This window comes from Chlorocebus sabaeus, chromosome 7 (assembly GCF_047675955.1).
Source record: "Chlorocebus sabaeus isolate Y175 chromosome 7, mChlSab1.0.hap1, whole genome shotgun sequence".
Classification (NCBI taxonomy): domain Eukaryota; kingdom Metazoa; phylum Chordata; class Mammalia; order Primates; family Cercopithecidae; genus Chlorocebus; species Chlorocebus sabaeus.
This window is the reverse complement of record NC_132910.1, coordinates 29,941,258-29,960,326: the sequence shown is the minus strand read 5'-3', so window position 1 is coordinate 29,960,326 and position 19,069 is coordinate 29,941,258. Positions and strand designations below refer to the sequence as shown.

The 19,069-nt window shown below is 40.1% G+C and overlaps 1 long non-coding RNA gene and 1 pseudogene across 4 annotated transcripts in view; one reads left to right on the top strand and one right to left on the bottom strand.

Moving 5' to 3' along the window:
• The window catches only part of LOC119620944 (uncharacterized), a 45,667-nt gene extending 28,681 nt beyond the window's left edge, over positions 1-16,986 (bottom strand). For all 4 annotated transcript variants that reach the window (XR_012093370.1, XR_005237497.2, XR_012093371.1 and 1 more), the window contains exons 1-3: positions 16,611-16,986; positions 9,871-9,953; positions 8,632-8,740 (exon numbers count right to left, since the gene is read on the bottom strand). This is a non-coding gene — a long non-coding RNA (uncharacterized lncRNA). The remainder of the gene's footprint in view (positions 1-8,631; positions 8,741-9,870; positions 9,954-16,610) is intronic.
• Positions 9,105-9,393, top strand: LOC119620796 (HIG1 domain family member 1A, mitochondrial pseudogene; annotated as a pseudogene).
• Positions 16,987-19,069: the final 2,083 nt, after the last annotated feature.

The following is a 19,069-nucleotide window of genomic DNA, read 5'->3' as shown; positions in this document are numbered from 1 at the left end:
AGCAATACCCCTCTCTGTGTTGCATTTGGCCTGTTAGGAAACCACAAGATGGGGCATGTGATAAACCCAGTCCGCTCCTGTCTCAGTGTCCTCTGGAATCTTGAACCACACAGGAGTTTTCTCAAATGAGCAGACTGTCTGATTCTGGAAACTGATCACTCACCCAAGTACAAGGTTCCAGATGGCAGGGACCTGGTCTGTTTTGTACACAGATGTATTGTGAGGACCTGGGACGTAGTAGGTGCTCAGTGAATATTTGTTGAATGAACATTCAAATGCACATGCCACACAGTCCAATAATTTGAGAGCAACCTGAGAAATACTTGGGACTTGTTTTGCTCTTCACCTAAACAATGATGGCAAAACAAGAAAAAGGAGGAGGAGAAGGAGGAAGAGGTCATTTGTCATCTGCTGAGTTATTTTGTTCATATCCAGTTTGTGTTTGTGGCTTCCTTGCAGAAAAGATGCCAGAAAATTGTAAAGGAATAATTGTGTGTTTTTGCGTATGTGTGTGTGTGACTATTCTTATTGATGTACGTATATCAAATCATGTTGCTCTATCTACATCTGTGGTTGACTTCAACCTTTTTTCAATCCTGCTGAAAGATTTTCCTAATTTTCCTGATTTAGTAGTAATTATTTAGAATTATAAGAAGCATGATTAGCTCATAAATAAAAGCACCCGTCTCTGCTAATAATAGTGCTAATAAGAGAAAGGTAATCTGGTAAGGCCACTCTTCTACTCCAGAAATCTCAGGACATCTAAAATTGGGAGTTGGTGGCCATGTAAACAAATTCAAATTACCTTCCAGCAAAAACCTCAAACTACTTGTTTGAGATGGTTTTGGCTGGAAGACATGAATCCAGATCAAAATCAAAAGCCACAGAAATACTGAAATAGCTGAAACAGAGACACAGTCATTACAGGAAGCTCATGAAAGTTCAAAGGAGGTTAAAAAAAGAAAAAGAAAGAAAAGGAAGAGCTGCAGCAAGAAATGCTTGTGGCATTGCCCATCCCTACTGGAAATGTTGATGATATCCTTTGAAGAGGAAGAGGAAGGAGTTCGAGGTGCAAAACAAGCAGCCCAGACAGTGACAAAACAGGAAACAGGAGTGCTGATGAAACTGAACTGTGAATTGGGAAGACAGCAACGCATTAAAGCCACAGGGCTGTGCAAGACACCCAAAAAGGACAACGTAAAAGTGGCAAGGGACTCAGAATTAACTATGGATTAAAGCATTGACAGATAGATAACGAAGTCTAAATTTTCTTATTGAAATGACCTAGAAACAGATTTAGTCATATTATTATCATTCTAGGAGTATTCTATTGTACTAGAATTGCACTGAATCAAATACTGTCTGAAATAAATGGGCCTTCAGATTTTGGGGGGATTCTGTTGTTAATATATAGAGAAATCTCATAATGGTGTTGATTAATAGTAATAGGCAACATTTAATACATTGCCCACAATACTTTATAGGTAATATCATTTAATCCTGACAAATTTTTTTGTTTGTTTTTTTGAGACGGGGTCTCCCTCTATCACCCAGGCTGGAATGCAGTGACCTGAGCATGGCTCACTGCAGCCTTGATTTCCCAGGCTTAAGAGATCCTCCTGCTTCAGCCTCCTGAGTAGCTCAGACTACATGCATGCCCCACCACACCTGGTTAGTTTTTTTTTATTTTTAGTAGAGACAGGGTCCCACTATGTTGCCCAGACTGGTTTCTAACTCCTGAGCTCAAGTGATCCTCCCGAAGTGCTGGAATTACAGGTATGAGCCACTGCACCTGGCCAAAAAATCTTAAAAGGTATATGATATTAACACTTTCAATTTATAGATGAAGTCTCTGAGGTTGTATGATTTGTTAAGGGTCAAGTTAAGGGCCATTAACACTTTCAATTTATAGATGAAGTCTCTGAGGTTGTATGATTTGTTAAGGGTCAAGTTAAGGGCCATTAACACTTTCAATTTATAGATGAAGTCTCTGAGGTTGTATGATTTGTTAAGGGTCAAGTTAAGGGCCAATGTAGAATAGTTTATGACAATAGCTTCCCACTCTTGATTCCAGAGCCTGGGTTCTCTGTGCCATTTGATCAATACATGACATGGCATTCTACTGAGCACACCTCTGGCTCATTTCCATTTCCATTTGCTCTGTTTACCAGAATTGTTGCTATGTCCTTTTGCCAACCTTTAAAGAGAGAGATAATGGGCAGCAAAATGCCCAGAATTAAGGAACGACCTAAGGAAAAAGAAAGAATCTAAGCTAATAAGGCCCAACGTCAAGTAGGTTATTACAGATTGTAGAATTCAAGTCCCTCATTAGAGTGAGTAAATTGTTGACCTCTAATTAAAAGTCTTACTAAAAGAATTTTAGCAGGTTAGTAACAAAATTCTCGCACTAGGTAGAGAATGACCAGTAAGTTATTTTATGTACACTTATTTAATAATATAACAATACTTTTTGAAGATTACTGAATCAAGAGTTTAATGTAACTTATTATAACTTAGAATATTGATTTGAACATCAGCATAAAATAAGGCATCCCTGAATTTTTCCCAACCAAGAAAAATGTCCTTGTACTGTGGCCACAGCACGTGTATCTTTCCCTTCCTTCCCTCCCTCCCTCCCTCCCTCCCTCCCTTCCTTCCTTTATTTCTTTTCTCTTTTTTCTTTTCTTTTGGAGTCTTTCTCTGTCACCCAGGCTGGAGTGCAATGGCGCGATCTTGGTTCACTGCAACCTCCACCTCCTGGGTTCAAACGATTCTCGTGACTCAGCCTCCCAAGTAGCTGGGATTACAGGCGCCCACCACCATGCCCAGCTTTTTTTTTTATTTTTAGTAGAGACACGGTTTCACTATGTTGCCCAGGCTAGTCTTGAACCCCTGACCTCAGGTGGTCCATCCACTTCAAAGTGCTCGGATAACAGGTGTGAGAGCCGCCATGCCTGGCCAGCATGTGTGTCTTTCTAATGTAACTCACAGTCTTGACACAGTAATCTTCAAAAAGACTGTCCATTCTTTTGACATTATTATTACTATTTGACACTATTGTTATTATTCATATAATAACAATAACTTGGTGTGGTTAAGTTGTTTGTCTAAGGTCACATAACATAGTAGATATTTCAAATTTCTCCAAAATATTTCGTCCAAAATTCATACAGTTTGCCAGTAAGGTCCAAATTGGATTAAGTTTAAGTTTATGTCACTTTAATGTAGTTGTTTTTAAAGAAATAAAAACTTTGCATCAGAATCCAGAGCATATGTTTCTCATTTGGCTGCCATTCCGGCTTTGTGGCATGCAGAGTTCACTTCCCCAATCAGGACAGTTTTGGATGGCTGCTGCTCTTTCATAACCCAGTTGGTTTATAATGCTCATTAGGTTAGGGAATGAGCGCCTCAGACACTATTGCTCAGAATTCTTTAAAGTCTTAAGGCAGATTCTGTCTGGGTGCAGTAGCTGACACCGTGATGTGATCTAACACTTTGGGACAGTGGGGTGGGAGGATCACTTGAGCCTAGGAGTTTCAGACCAGCCTGGGAAATATAATGAGACCCTATCTCTAAAAAATAAAAAATAAAAAATTAGCTGGGCATAGTGGTGTGCACCAGTAGTTACTGGGGGTTGGGGGTCAGGGGCTGAGGCTGAGCCGGGAAGATCTGTTTAGCGCAAGACGTCAAGTCTGCAGTGAGCCACGATCGCACCAGTGCACTCTATCTAGCCTGGACGACAGAGTGAGACCCTGCTACACAAAAGAGCAAACTTGAAATGAACAGAAAGACCTACATATACTTATACGGATGAAGGCAACACAGAACACCAAGAGGCTTCCACTCAGAGCACAATCATGTTGCTGGGAATTTGAGGGCAGATGTATGTAGAAAGATACACATGCTGTGGCCACAGTGCAAGGACATTTTTCTCTGCTGGGAAAAATTCAGGGATGCTTTATTTTATGTTGACGTTCAAATAAATATGCTTACTAGTAAATGCTCCTGGGCTAAGGCTGTTGGAAGACGGAATGCTGTTAGCTTGGTTCCATACAGGATGGATTTCTAGACTTCTATAATTTTAGTTGATTTGGATTAATGGGGCTCGAATGTATTCATGTGATAAAACAACTGAAAATCATGTTGCTCTTTGTAGGATAAAATGAAATATAAATACTTAGATTGTTAAAAATATCCAGTATATAATTTTGTTTTGAATCTTATACTATTGTACACTATTATAGAATGATAATATTCTTAAAACCAAAGGAATATGTTAAATGTATGGAGAAAAATGTGTAATTGAGAACGTTCTATCCATTAACATCTTTTTTCCTTAATATTTCGTGTGGAAAAGGTAGCTAGTTGCCTAACCTTGATTCTTATCCCAGCAGAATATCTCGCAAGACAAAAACTACATTTCCCAGTCTCCCCTGTGGCTAACTGTGGCCGCGTGACTAATTTCTGTCAAAGATATGAAAGCATAATTCCTAGATGAAATGTCTAGAAGGGCGACTTAACAGAATTTTACTCAGCTGGGGGTGATACTTTCTGCATTTCCTTCTTATTTTGGCCTGCAATGCAGGTGTGATAACTGGAGCTTCAGCAGCCCAGAGATGACCTTAATAATAAAAGCCATGTGTTAAGATAATAGGGAAAAGAGCCTGGGGGTCCCAGATGATATTATGGAGTGGCTAGAGCTAAATAGTTTCTCTTCCAACTCCTTTTATCTGAGAAAAGAAACCCCCAAATTCCAGTTTGCTTTAGGCTTTGGTAGTTTATTTATTTATTTTTTTAATGTGTGACAAAACCTAATCCTGATATATTAGCAATAAAATCCTTGACTTCCAGTCCTAGCATCGAATTTCAGAACCCAAACACCTAAAACTACTGATAATCAGTATAAGAGTATAGTTTGAGAACCACGGGTTTGGTTCTCATCTGTGGATTTTTATTGAAAAAATTATAAAAATAATTATTGAAACTAACCTTTATTTTTATCTTTGTAAGTCTTGTGTTCACTGAAAAAAGAAAAGAATAGGTAAATGGCACTGAATCTCATTAGCATTTTCTTTCTCTGTCTCTGTCTCTCTCTATGTCTCTCTCTGTCTCTCTGTTTCTCTCTTTCTCTGTCTCTCTCTGTCTCTGTCTCTCTCTCTCTCTGCCTCTCTCCCCAGGTAATATTCAGCAATGATATAAGTTTCATCCTGGTCAAAGTATTTATTTTTTTGCATATGTATATAACACTTTACTTTCATTAAGTTACCCACATAATTATCTCTTATGATTCTCATAATAGATCCATGAAGTAGACAAGACAAACATATTTCCATTTCTACCAAAGTGGAAACTAGGTTTTCATCCTCATTACATCAGTTTGAGGCAGATGGGACTATTATCTCTAACATACATAAAGCAGAATCATGAAATGATCACATCATTTGACCCAGTGCCTTGAATACAAGTTGGCATTCAATAAATACTTGCTGGATGCCTGGATGAGTGCCTGGGTAAGTGAGGAAAATGATGCAGGGAAGCTAAAGGAGGTATCAGAGTCACAACATTGGAATTAAAATGAGGGGGTTTTCACTTCTATTCTAGTTCTTTTTCCATTAATTACACCATGTTGCCTCTCCCTAGAAATTCATTCTTCAATTTGCTGAGTTGTCCATTTGAGTGTACTGTGGGTGGAAGGCAGTTTTCAGATGGTCATCAATGGTGAACTTCAGCCGATGCCCCAGCACAACATTGTACACACCACAAAAGAGTTTGCTTCCACTGGCAGCTCTCCCAATCCTCACATATTAATGCTCTGCCAACAGCTATTGTCTTTGACAAGTGACTGTGCTGGCAACATAGCATTTCCTTAAACAAAGCCCTTCACATGGATAGCCAGCAAGGAGTCCCATTTCTAGCTTTGCCTGACACCCTCACACAGCTAGAGTATTTGTTTTACTTGGGAAAATGTTCCAGGAGGCTCTGTGCTTGTGGTAATTGTTGTGGTTTAACAACAGTTTAAAGATTTGAACTAGGAGACATAACAGCCCCAGTGGATCCTAACATTTAGAACATTTTCTTTCTTCTGAAGGAGCTAAGAAATAAACAAGAGCCAGAAAAACCTGAAATTATCACCCTGGGTTATTCTAAGGTGTGTGTCTGAAGTGAATTTACATATTCTTTTTGGCAGACAACTGAGACAAATATTAAATGATTTCTCCTAAGTCACCTAATTTGTCCAGATATTAGCTATAAAGTCTAGGTTAGGGGTGTTCAAGGCTTCCCTGGGCCACATTGGAAGAAAAATTGTCTTGGGCCACACATAAAATACACTAACACTAGTGATAGCTGATGAGCTAAGAAAAAAAAAAAAAAAATCGCAAAAAAATCTCATAATGTTTAAGAAAGTTTATAGATTTGTTTTAGGCCACATTCATAGCTGTCCTGGGCCACATGCAGTCTGTGGGCCGTGAGTTGGACAAGTTTGGTCTAGGTCCTGTACTATTCAGTTAGTTAGTGAATGGAATTCTAAGCCTGCCATTTGCTGGCTGTGCAAAATTGGAGAAATTAATAATTCTCTCTGAACCTCAGTTTGCTTTTTTTTTTTCTTTAATAGAGTCTTGCTCTGTCACCCAGGCTGGAGTGCTGTGGCACGATCACGGCTCACTGCAGCCTTGACTTCTTAGGCTCAAGTGATCGTCCCAGATCAGCCTCTTGAGTAGCTGAGATTACAGATGTGTGTCACCATGACCAGATAAATTTTTAATTTTTTGTAGAGATAGGGTCTTGCTATGTTGCCTACTCTGGTCTCAAAATCCTGGGCTCAACAACTCCCCTCGCCTTGGCCTCCCAAAGTGCTGAGATTACAGGCGTGAGCCATTTCACCAGGCCCAAACCTCAATTGGTATGTATTCATAACTGGAATAATATTTCTTGACTCAAAAGTTGTCAAAAGTTTAAATGAGATGTAAGGGATCTAGAAATTTAGAAGTCACTCAATTCCATGTTCATTTCTTTCCTTCCCCCAGTAACTCTATTTCTAGAACCCCTTGACATATTCTGAGACCAAGGAGAAGCACTGAGAAATTCAAAATAAGCTTTATCAAAGCATTCTAATTTGCTTTAGTATAGAGAAGTTTAAAAATTCCCATAACATGCAAATTTCACAAAAATACCTAAGAGGATCTAGAAGACAATTGGTCTGGTTTACTTCACCTGTGATAATTCTGGTTCTTTGGTGTATTATACTTTTGGCCTGGATTCTGTAATAGGACTCAGAAAATTGAGTGAAAACATCTTGGTGCCAATGACTTTCTCACGATCCTGACCCCAAAGTCCTTACCTATCTATGCCTTTTCATAGCATGCCCATACTTTATTCAGCAAGTGTATTTGAAGCACCAAATATGTGCCAGGCACTATCTAGGTGCTAAGTATACGGCAATGAGCAAAACAGATAAAAGAGCTGTGTGTGAGTAGGGACAGACAATAAACCAAATAAGTATGGTCTGTTGGTGAGTGATAAGCATGACAGAGAAAAATGAGGTAGAAAGAGAGACATGGAGTGTTGGGGGCAGGAGTTTGCAATTAAACATGGTGGTCAGGAAAGTCGCATGAGAAAATGAACAATTAAAGACATAAAGGAGGTAGGGAATGAGCTCTGCAGAAATCTGGAAGAAGAGCAGAAAGCATGGGAAGAACATAGACTCTGAGGCAGGAAAGTGCCTGGCATATTTATAGAACAGTAAGAAGGCCAGTGTGGCTGCAGCAGAGACAAATAAAGGAGAAAATAGCGGGACATGAAGCGAGATGGGTAAGGAGATGGGGAGGGGGCAGATTGTGTATGGTCATTATAAGGACTTTGTCTTTTACTCTAAGTGAAATTAAAGTATTTGGTAGGTTTGAGAAATGACGTGATCTGACCTATGTTTTAAAAGAACTATTTCAACTGCTGGGTTGTGAAATAGACTGAAAAGCAGTGAGATCAGCAAGGAGATGGTTGCAGTAATCTGGTGAGACATGATGCAAATATTTGCTGATGGATGGGATGTAGGGTGTGAGAGACAGAAAGAGACTCCAAGTTTTTTGGCATGAGAAAGAAAAAGGATGGCGTTCCCCTTAACTTACATGCAGAAGACTACAGGAAAAACAGGTTTGGAGGCAGATCAGCAGTCTGCTACTGGACATACAAATTTGAGATGATTATTAGACATCCAAAGAGAGATGTCATGTAGGAAATTAGATATCAAGTCAAGACATAGGGGAGAAATCTGGGCTGGAGATGTAAATGTGAGTGTTGTCAACCTATACATGGTATTGAAAGAAAAGAAGACAGATATTTATGCGCATAGAGACAGGCAAGTGGGTAAGACATGGTGGAGGGAGCTTCTGCAAGGTCTCTACTGCGTACTCAATTTTTCCCATGGAAAGAGAAGCCACGTTTTCCATAGGGAGTTTCTAGTTAAGGGTCAGGAGGAATGGCACATGCCCAGCTGTAGAGTAAGAGTGATTCCCAATAATAACTGCCAGACTACTAGCCTTTATCTGGCCTAAGTTTCCCAGACTCTGGAAGTCTAGGGCCCATTCTGTCAGTGTCTCTCTTTGGTCCACCATCCCAGATCTCAGTTTTTCTCACCTGTATCTTTGTGGTAGGGTAAACATACAACGTGGCTCTTTCCTAAACAGGGACTTTAGTATCCTGGCTCAGAGAACCTGCTCTTCCAAGTCATTTGAATGCAGGGTGCCTGGAAAGAAGAAGAAGGAACCATCGAGTTCAACAACTTCAAACCTCGCTCCATTCTTTTACGTGAACCCTAGGGAAACAATTTTATTTTTGGTAAAAGATTTATATGTGCAGATGTTCGTAAGAGTTATTTATAATAAAAAATAATGAGGAAACACTCTAAACATCCCAAGAAGGGGAACAGTTAAATAAATTGTCATACACCTGTAAGATAAAATATTATATAGGCATTAAAAGCAATATTTACAACAATGCTTAATAACATGGCAAATGACTACAATATAATGTTAGATAAAAAGTAATATAGACGTCAGTTGAATTGTGAGAGATTTTCTAACTCCAGAGAGATTCTTCAAGCAATCACTATGTCAACAGACACAGATGTTTCCCTTTCTTCCTATGATAAAGATCAGGGATCCAAACTTGTTCGAAAAGTTGAAGAGGCACCATTCGTTCTCATTGGAATGGCAGGCTTTCCAGCAATTGTCCCATATGGATTATACAAATGGAAGAGCAGAGGAAATGCTAAAATGTCCCTTCTCCTGATGCACATGTGTTGTAGAAGCAATGGCTGTTGGTATGGGCTATTCTGTGTATTAGGAATTCTGGGCAAAGCCTAAGCCTTGGAAGGAGGGTGCTGTCTTGATCTGGTGAGAGGACCTTACTTTAGTTAGACATCCCATTATTGCAGTTACATGTTTATGTTGGAAATAAATTATTTGAGTGGGTTCAGATGATAACATGGTATTTTGAATATTGGCTTCCTTTCTTGCAGGCTTAATTTGCCTGGTGACCAAATTACTAGTGACTAGTTCACTAACTAAGTTATTCAGGGGAAATCAAGTTAACATAAAAGAAACATGTCACCTAATTCCACTTGATGGTGTTAAAACTTTAAAACCACCTTCTTAGACTGTAAAGATGAAATTAGGACCAGGTGTGGCGGCTCATTCCTGTAATCCCAGTACTTTGAGAGGCCAAGGCGGATGGATCACTTGAGGCCAGGAGTTTGAGACCAGCCTGGCCAACATAGCAAAAACCGGTCTCTACTAAAAATACACACACACACACACACACACACACACACACACACACACACACACACAATTAGCCGGGTATGGTGGCGCATACCTGTAATCCCAGCTCCTTGGGAGACTGAGCCATGAGAATCACTGGAACCTGGGAGGCAGAGGTTGCAGTTACTATACTCCAGCCTGGGTGATAGAGAGAGACAGAAAAAAAAAAAGAGAAAGAAAGAAAGAGAGAAAGAGAGAGAGAGAGAGAGAGAGAGAAAGAAAAAAGGAAAAAGAAAAGAAGAAATTAGTTCTAAAGAAGATAGCTGGCCATCCCTGAAGTACTCCCAGTTTGCTGAAGAATTTCACATGCTTTGTATGTTATCTAGTAGTCCTACCTGCCTTACTTTTTAATTTAACTTTTCTTCTTCCTGTCTTGTGGACTGGCTGGCTCTTTTAGAACTCTTTCTGAAACGTGCATGGAATATATTAACAACTTTTAACACCTCCTGCAACTCTTAAGTGTATGTATGCATGTCTAAACCGAATCAAGAAAGCTTACAATAGAGCTTCATAGTGATAGTATTTATTTCAGAATCATAATTGTAAACGTGAGAATAACTTATGAACTCCAGTTTAGCTCTTTTATAATTGCAGAATTATATTTTAGCTGCTGTTACATTAGATTAATTTTTAAATGTCATCTTGAAATAGAAATAAGTATTTTAAGCGCTCATGCTAAGGTAAATGAAGAACACTTTTAAAATTTTCTCCAGAAGAATCATAAACAAGAGACTAAACAAATTACCTATAATGAAAGCGACTAATGAGCAAGCTGGTTTGGCCAGATACTATACACAAACTTTGATAACAGACAAAATGCTTACTTTGTAATTTTTTTTTTTCTTTTTTTTTTTTTTTTTGAGATGGGATCTTGCTCTGTCACCCAGGCTCTAGAGTGCAGTGACATGCTCACAGCTCACTGAAGCCTTAACCTCCCAGGCTCAAGCAATCCTACCACATCAGCCTCCAGACTAACTGGGACTACAGGTGCACATCACCACACCCAGTTAATTAGAATGCTTTATTACACTTGTGAAATTCTCTTGTCTAACCTGAATTTACATTCTATAGTGGTAACATAGCATATGTGTTGTTACTAAAGTGACTATGTAAAAAAAATATAAAACTGTATACACACTATGATTCCAATTTTATACTTTCATATGTGCAGAGAACACAGAATGAAAAGAAGTGTTCCTAATAATGGTTTGTCAGTGGTAGACTTGGGTTTTTTTCTATGTTATATAGTTCTGTGTTTTCTAAATTTTCAGTCAGAAGCAGATATTTTTCTTATAATTATATTTTTAAATTGTGACGGAGAATTTTCAGCAAATATTAAAATAAGGAACGCCTTGGGAGTGAACTGAGATGGCGCCACTGCACTCCAGCCTGGGAGACAGAGTGAGACTCCGTCTCAAAGAAAAAAAAAAAAAGAAGACTACAAATTGGGCTCAGTGTACACTGCTCGGGTGATAGAGGCACCAAAATCTCACAAATCACCACTAAAAAACTTACTCATTTAACCAAACACCAACTATTCTCCAAAAACCTATGAAAATAAAAAATTTAAAAATATATATACTCATCTTTATCCCAACACAGTCATAATATTTTTAATTTTTTTTTAATGGAGGAAGGGGCCCATCGAGGCAAGAGTGTCTAAGGCCAATGAACATGCTAACGCAGCCCTGAAAGCCATTCCTGCTACTGCCTTTGTAACTAATTGCCTTCTCACGCCCATGAAACTGGTGACTAGATACTGGCATTTACTGCAGAAAAAGCTCATTGGGCAACAGAGAGCGAGAAAAGCAGGAAGTGATTCTGCCTCATTTTCACCTTCCTGACTCAAGCAAGAGCATCTAATCTAGCCATAGATGAGTTCTGGGGTTAGAAATCTAAATGGTTTTTAGATGGATTTTAGTGAAATGGCTTTTGAATGGACGCTGAGTGCCTGTCTCGCTGCATCCACCACACTTGTGTTAGTTAGTAGAACTACTACAGGACCACACACCAGAGGAAGGGAGAGACTACAGGCGCCGATATAAAATCAGTTAAACTTTGCTGAAAATGAAGGAAATGTTGCTTCACTCTCCAAGGAATACTTGTGTTTCTGTGCAGATCAGATCCTGATTCCATCCAAATCAGAACAGACGCTATTATCACACTAAGCTAGTATATTTCCCCCTGCCTAATTCAGGTAACAAAAAATCCACAAGTAAGGAGATGGGGACAATTCATATTCAAGTAAATAACAGCTTCCAGCTTCTTTTCCCATTTTTCCTTCCCTCTGATCTCATCTTCTACCAGTCTTCCTCTTCCTCACTGTGCTCCAGCAACCCCTAAAACATGCCACATGCACTCCCACCTCAGGGCCTTTGCACTTGCTAGTCCAAAGCCATCTCACTCACAGCTATCCTACATAAAAGGGCAACCTCAAGCACCCCCTCTTTCTCACTCTACTTTTCTACACAGGACTTGTCACCTTTGGACACACTCTGTTTTACATGTTTATTTGCTCATGACATATCCACCCTTCTGGAAAATAAACTCTATGAAGACTGGATCTTTGATTTATTCACTGTTGTATCCTCAGCACCTGTAGTAGTGTCTGGTGCTTATTAAGTGCTCAAAACATTTGTAAATAAATGAATGAATAATTAATATTAATACTTTGGCTCTCCTTTTCTCCCAGTTCAATTCATTTTAGCTGCTGTGGTCACCTTCTAAGGTCCTTGAGAGAGACATGTCAATTAGGTCATGCACACTGAACTGAAACTGAGATGAATGACATCATTGGTCATCAAAATTTAGGTTAAACATTTCCTCAGTAGTTATTCAATATTTTATACATGAGGACAGACCCAAAGAGAAATACTTGCTTAGGGCCACACAGGGCCAAAATTTAGGTCTCCTAATTTTGAGTCCAGAGTAGTATTTTCTTTTACTTTCTTTTTTTTTTGACAGAGTCTTACTCTGTCACCAGGCTGGAGTGCAGTGGTGCGATCTCAGCTCACTGCAACTCCGCCTCCCAGGTTCAAGCGATTCTCCTGCCTCAGCCTCCCAAGAAGCTAGGACTACAGGTGCGCACCACCGTGCCCGGCTAATTTTTGTATTTTTAGTAGAAACGAGGTTTCACCATGTTGGCCAAGATGGTCTCGATTTATTGACCTCGTGATCCACCTGCCTAAGCCTCCCAAAGCACTGGGATTACAGGTGTGAGCCACCACACTCGGCCAGCCAGAGTATTTTCTGCTACATATCATAGCAATGTCTATGCTTTTGGTATTCTTATTACCAGGAATATTTGAGAAAAAAAATGACTAATATGGGCAATCCTCAATTCTATTATTATTATATTATATTTATTTTTAGAGACGAGTTTTCATCACGTTGCCCAGGGTGGTCTTGAAATCCTGAGCTCAAGCGATCTGCCTGCCTCAGCCTCCCAAAGTGCTGGGGTTACAGGTGTGAGTCATCATGCCTAGCCCTCTCTTTTATTTTTGTTGAGCTTAGAAAATGACATGGCTTTCCATCTTCACTTATATATAGCCTAAGTATTGGCATCATGAGCTCTAAAACCTCACTTATGAAAGGAAGTAGCTTGTACCTGTTCTCTAGTCACTTTCCCCCTGGCACCACCTACCAACTTTGTTTAAATTCCTACATGTACCAGTAACAAAACAATTTTACGAAATTATTATTATTCACTATGATCCTGTCATCCATTGAGGTATGACATCCAATTAGGCAATGTTAGTTCCTGGAAAACCAAAACACTTATCATTTTGGCAAATGAAAAGTAATTGCTGGATTCACTAGCCAGGGCACAGACAAAATTCATCTTGTCCTGAGAAATATCAAAGCTTTGAATTTTTAAGTAAAAGTCTAAAAATGTCTGGTGATGAAACCATTATTGCCATCTAAGTGGTCCTGTATACTGAATTCTTCTGACTCAAAAGAATTCCCATAGCATCCCACCACCCCCAACCCCACACCTCATTCTTGTTTCTATGAGGCTGGCAGTTAGAAAACTGAGTCATTAGTTAGGCTTAACTTTTGGACAGGTATATTATTTGCAGACAGATTGTACCTGAAAATTCTATTCCGAGATTTGAAAGGATTGTAGCAGAATTTTCCTGGGATACGTTTGCAATGACACTTGACAGAGAGAAGAAGGAAGATATGTGTCTAGATAGCTAGAGGGAATCTCAGCAGTGTTAAGGCCATCTAGAGCATCAAATCTTGTTGGGGAAAATTCTGGAAGACCTGCTGGTGAGCAAAGTAAGAGACCAGCAGTAGGGGCTAATCTATCCTAGGGATGAGAGCAGGTGCCCTCTCATCACTCACCTGAAGGAGAAAGATACCAAATGAAGCATTTCAGACTAGGAGAATGCAGCTAACTCCTAGTGAAGTGACTTTCAGTTTAGTTTTGTTTTATTGTAGCCAATCCCATTGTTATATACAGTGTAACCCTCTGGGTAATAGCTGTAATTTCACTCATTTCTCTCCCTCTTCAAGAAGAGTATGGAAATGCAATTGAATGAGAGTATGTTATTATAGGATATTGTACTTAAGATCCTTCTGGATGATAAAGACAGAAAATCCTACTTACACAAGGGAGGAAATTTACTGGGTTGTGTAACTGAAAATCCAGGGATAGTATGGGCTTTAGGCACAGTTGGATTCAGGGTTCAAAAAGTGTCACTAGGTCATGGATTTCCTTCATCTTTCACCTCTGCCTTCCACAGATGGGCTTTAGCCTCTGGTTCTACATGGGAGTAAGCTGACTACACAGAAGTGCCAGCTTCATATTATCCCAGGTTCAAGTCCACTGGGAAGCAGTGCCTGCCTGGAGGATGCCAGACTCTCACTGGCCAGAGTGCCTCTGGGATGGGGATGGGGAAGGGGAAAAACCCCATAACCACTGGGATTGAGTAGAGGGATGGAGTAAATCACTAACTAAAAAGTGGAAAGTGTAACAAAGAATGTCACAAGGAAAGGCCAAGTAACCAGAATGTTCATAAAACAGGGAAAACGTAATATCTGTTCAAATTCAAATTCACTGCATTGAATATTGTGTGACATCCTGTAACTGAAGAGATAGCAGTGTGTGTTCACCAAGGTTGAGAGTACAGGCGACATTGGGCTGGTGGAAAGGAATATAGAACTATGCTTCAGGATTGCTGAGTAATCATCTTGTTTGATTGCTTATTTTCCCATGTGATCCTGAGTAATTCATCTCACCTTTCAGGTTCTCAGGCTTTTATTTTTTTTTTCCCCATCTGTTAAACAGAACTGCCTGTGTTACTTATCTTACCAGGTTACTGTGTAGCTGAAATCAAATAAAACATTTAATAATACTTTTATTAGACCGGGCGCGGTGGCTCACGCCTGTAATCCCAGCACTTTGGGAGGCCGAGGCGGGCAGATCATGAGGTCAGGAGGTCGAGACCATCCTGGCTAACACGGTGAAACCCCATCTCTACTAAAAGTACAAAAAAATTAGCTGGGCGTGGTGTCAGGCACCTGTAGTCCCAGCAACTTGGGAGGCTGAGGCAGGAGAATGGCGTGAACCCAGGAGGTGGAGCTTGCGGTGAGCCAAGATCGCGCCACTGCACTCCAGCCTGGGCTACAGAGTGAGACTCTGTCTCAAAAAAAAAAAAAAAAAAAAAAGTTTTATTAATTTATCATGAGATATATTTCCATACAGATATTACATATTTTGTTTCAATAAAGGATGATGAGGCAAATCTACCCAGTGATTTTTCACTTCTGAGGGCTGTGCAGTTCTTGAATTCCTGACTGCAAAACTGAAGCAAGTTTCTTTCACTGGTTCTAACAAGTGAGTCCAAAGTTTAATCAGATATTCACTTACTGAACTTTTACTAAAAAAGAGCATTTGAGGAATTAGCACAAGATCTGAGATGAAGGTAATCCACGACAGATTTTTCTTTCATTCTTATTCATTTGATCTGAAAATGTGTTTGAGCACCTACAGTGTGATGAACAATATAGATGTGGTCCTGCATTCATGGAGCTTAGAGTTAAAGTGGCATTAAAATATTAAACTAAGCTGTGTGAGGTAACATACATCAGCTACTCAGGAGGATGAAGCAGAAGGATTGCTTGAGCCCAGGAATTTAATGCTGTAGTGTGCAATGATCATGCCTGTGAATAACCCCTGCACTTCAGTCTGGGCAATACAGCAAGACCCTGTCTCTAAAAAATATATATATTAAACTAACAATCAAATGAATGAACATATAATGACCAACTGACAGAAGCTATAAGACATTAGAGAAGCCTCTCTGGTGAAGTGACAGATAATCTGAAACCCAAATGACGAGTAGACTTAGTCATTGGGAAATTGTGATGCTGCGGGAGAACTCGAAATCAGAAATGCTCCAAACAAAGTAAAATGCTGGTGAAGATGTTCCATATTGGATGCTGGTTGTTTTTGTTCACTTAACATCCCTATCCCCGTTCTTTTGGTAATCTAAATTCTTGTAGTTTAGGCAGCTACGTAACCAAGAGCTGACTGCAGTACTCTTTTCTCCAGGGTATCGATCAGTTCAGGGATGGACACTTGTTTTAACCTAGCCAGACAAAGTGTTGTTCTCTGGAGACTTTCTTGTATAATGTCAGGAAAAACTGAAACATTTAGCTGCAGTTATTAAGCTAAGAATGTGTAATGGTGTGAGAGTCAGCCAACTATATAGTTAGAGGAAGCACAGTCTACACAAGACTACCTACTTCCAACACCAACAGCAAGCTCAGGAGGTTCCCAAAACATACCTTTGATAATTCACTGGAAGAATTCACAGAGCACACAGAAAGTTGCTGTACTCATGGTTACAGTTGACTGCAGGGAAAAAATACAAGTTAAACACAGGCCAAGGAAGAGACACATGGGCCTGGAAGTGAAGTGGTATCACTGTCTAGGGTAGATAGCCGGCGTTCATCATCTCACACCAAGAAGATTAAGGACATGGACATACACACAGGGAGTGAGTTTAGGAGCAGAGGTTTAAGAGGCAAAAGAAAGAGAAAGGATAAGTGAGAGAGAGACAGACAGAGAGAGAGAGAGAGAGAAAGAGAGAGAGAGATGCTTGAATAGGAAGTCAGGTGTGTAGTGGGAGGGCACTGGATTTTATAGATACACTTGAGGAGGCGGAGTCTGATTTACATAGGGCCCACAGATTGGTTGGACCAGGTGTGATGTTCACATACAGGGTGGGGAAGGTTGGCTACTACACCCTAATCCGATTATGCAAATGAGCTTTCCACTTGGCTGGCACTATGTTGTGTACTCCTTACTGTACATGTATCTGGCACAGAGAAGGGAAGATGGAGCTGTTATTTTAAACATGCTTAGTCCCAGGTAGCCTTTTCCTATTGGCACAGCTGCCAGCATTCACCCATGCAAGCTTCTAGCTTGCTTTTCTATGTCTGCAGCTCAATTTTACAGACTGTTCTTTGTTACAAAACAAATGATTTGGGGGCTGCTTTTCATTAAAAGGAAAACCTTACCGAGGACTTCCTGACCCTCACTATCTGCCTAAATAATTTCTTTTTAACTCCTATATCAGAAGGTGCCAGATGTGGAGTTTCCAGTTGTCCTCTCCCCATGGAGTCGGGGCAGCATTACTGTCCTGGCATCAGTGTGTGATGGTATGCAAAGTACTGCCACAGAGAAAATTCCCTCAAGCCTCAGGGCCCGGAGTTTTACTGGAGCTCCACACAGGCAAAATTGATTAGCCATGAGACTGATTTCAGTTTCCAGTACCCAAAGTCCCCACCTTAAGTAACCTTGGTGGTGTGACTCAAAGCCATAATCACAAAGCTGTAAATCACATTGTTACTATCTGGTTGGCCCAAGGCCCCCAGGCAAACAGAGACACTCTTGTCAGGCATGACATTCCAAGGACCTAAAGATTACCTCCCAGAAACCAAGAGCAAAGGCCAGATCACTCTTTGAGTAAAGTTCATTCCTTACTTCACAAACAGGCATCTCTGACAGTGAATATTCTGCCTCCATAATGACAGTCTGTGATAAGAAATTAAATCAAAGATAAGCAGAGTTAAAAGATGAAGCAACAGAGCAATAAGGTCATAATTTGAGTTCCCAGAACCAGCCACGCCTGAAGTCAGCTGCCTCCTAGGCTCCTCACTTGCATGCACTACCATAGTTCCTTTTTCACTTAAGTTTGATTGAGTTTATATTTGCCCTTTGAACTAGAGAAGTTCTGAGGTAGGAGAGAGCCTTTTCATTTCAAAGATTTGAAAGAACAACTGAAATATAGTGAGCAAGGGAAAGTGAGTGGTAGATAAAGCTAAAGACATTGAAAGGGGACAAGATCATGTGAGGGTGTAACGGTGATATTAAGAATTAGGCATTATCCTAAGGGAATTAATGCAGGAATAGAAAACCAAATACCAGATGTTCTCACTTATAAGTGGAAGCTAAACATTGATACAAAAGAGGGAACAAGAGGTACTGGGGCCTATTTGAGGGTGGAAGGTGGGGAGAGGGTGAGGTTTGAAAAGCTACCTTGGGTAACTATGCTGATTACCTGGGTGACAAAATTATCTGTACCCCAACTCTTGTGACATGCAATTTACCCGTGTAACCTGCATATGTACCCCTTGAACTGAAAGTAAAAGTTGGGAAGAAAAATAGAATTAGGGAATTTCTCCTAAGTGCAGTGGGAATCTTCTGAAGAATTTTTAAAGGCAAGCGACATTATCTGATCTATCTATACATCTATATATAGATTTTTTTTTTTTTTTTTTTTTTTTTTTTTTTGAGATGGAGTTTCGCTCTTGTTGCCCAGGCTGGAGTGCAGTGGCACAATCTCGGCTGACTGCACAACCTCCACCTCCCAGGTTCAAGCAATTCTCCTGCCTCAGCCTCCCGAGTAGCTGAGACTACAGGCACCAGCAACCACGCCCAGCTCATTTTTGTCTTTTTAGTAGAGACAGGGTTTCACCACGTTGGCCAGGCTGGTTTCAAACTCCTTATTCAGGTGAATCCACTTGCCTCGGCCTCCCAAAGTGCTGGGATTACAGGCGTGAGCCACCGCGCCCAGCCAATCTGAGCTATACTTTAAAACATATACATGGAGAAAGGACAGGATTATGAGGAAGAGTGCAAACGATAAGAGTAGTTACATTTAAGAAAAATTCGGAAGTAAATTGACCTGTTGGACTGTCTATGGATGGCGACTTTCTCTAGCAAGTGTCAAAAATTAGCC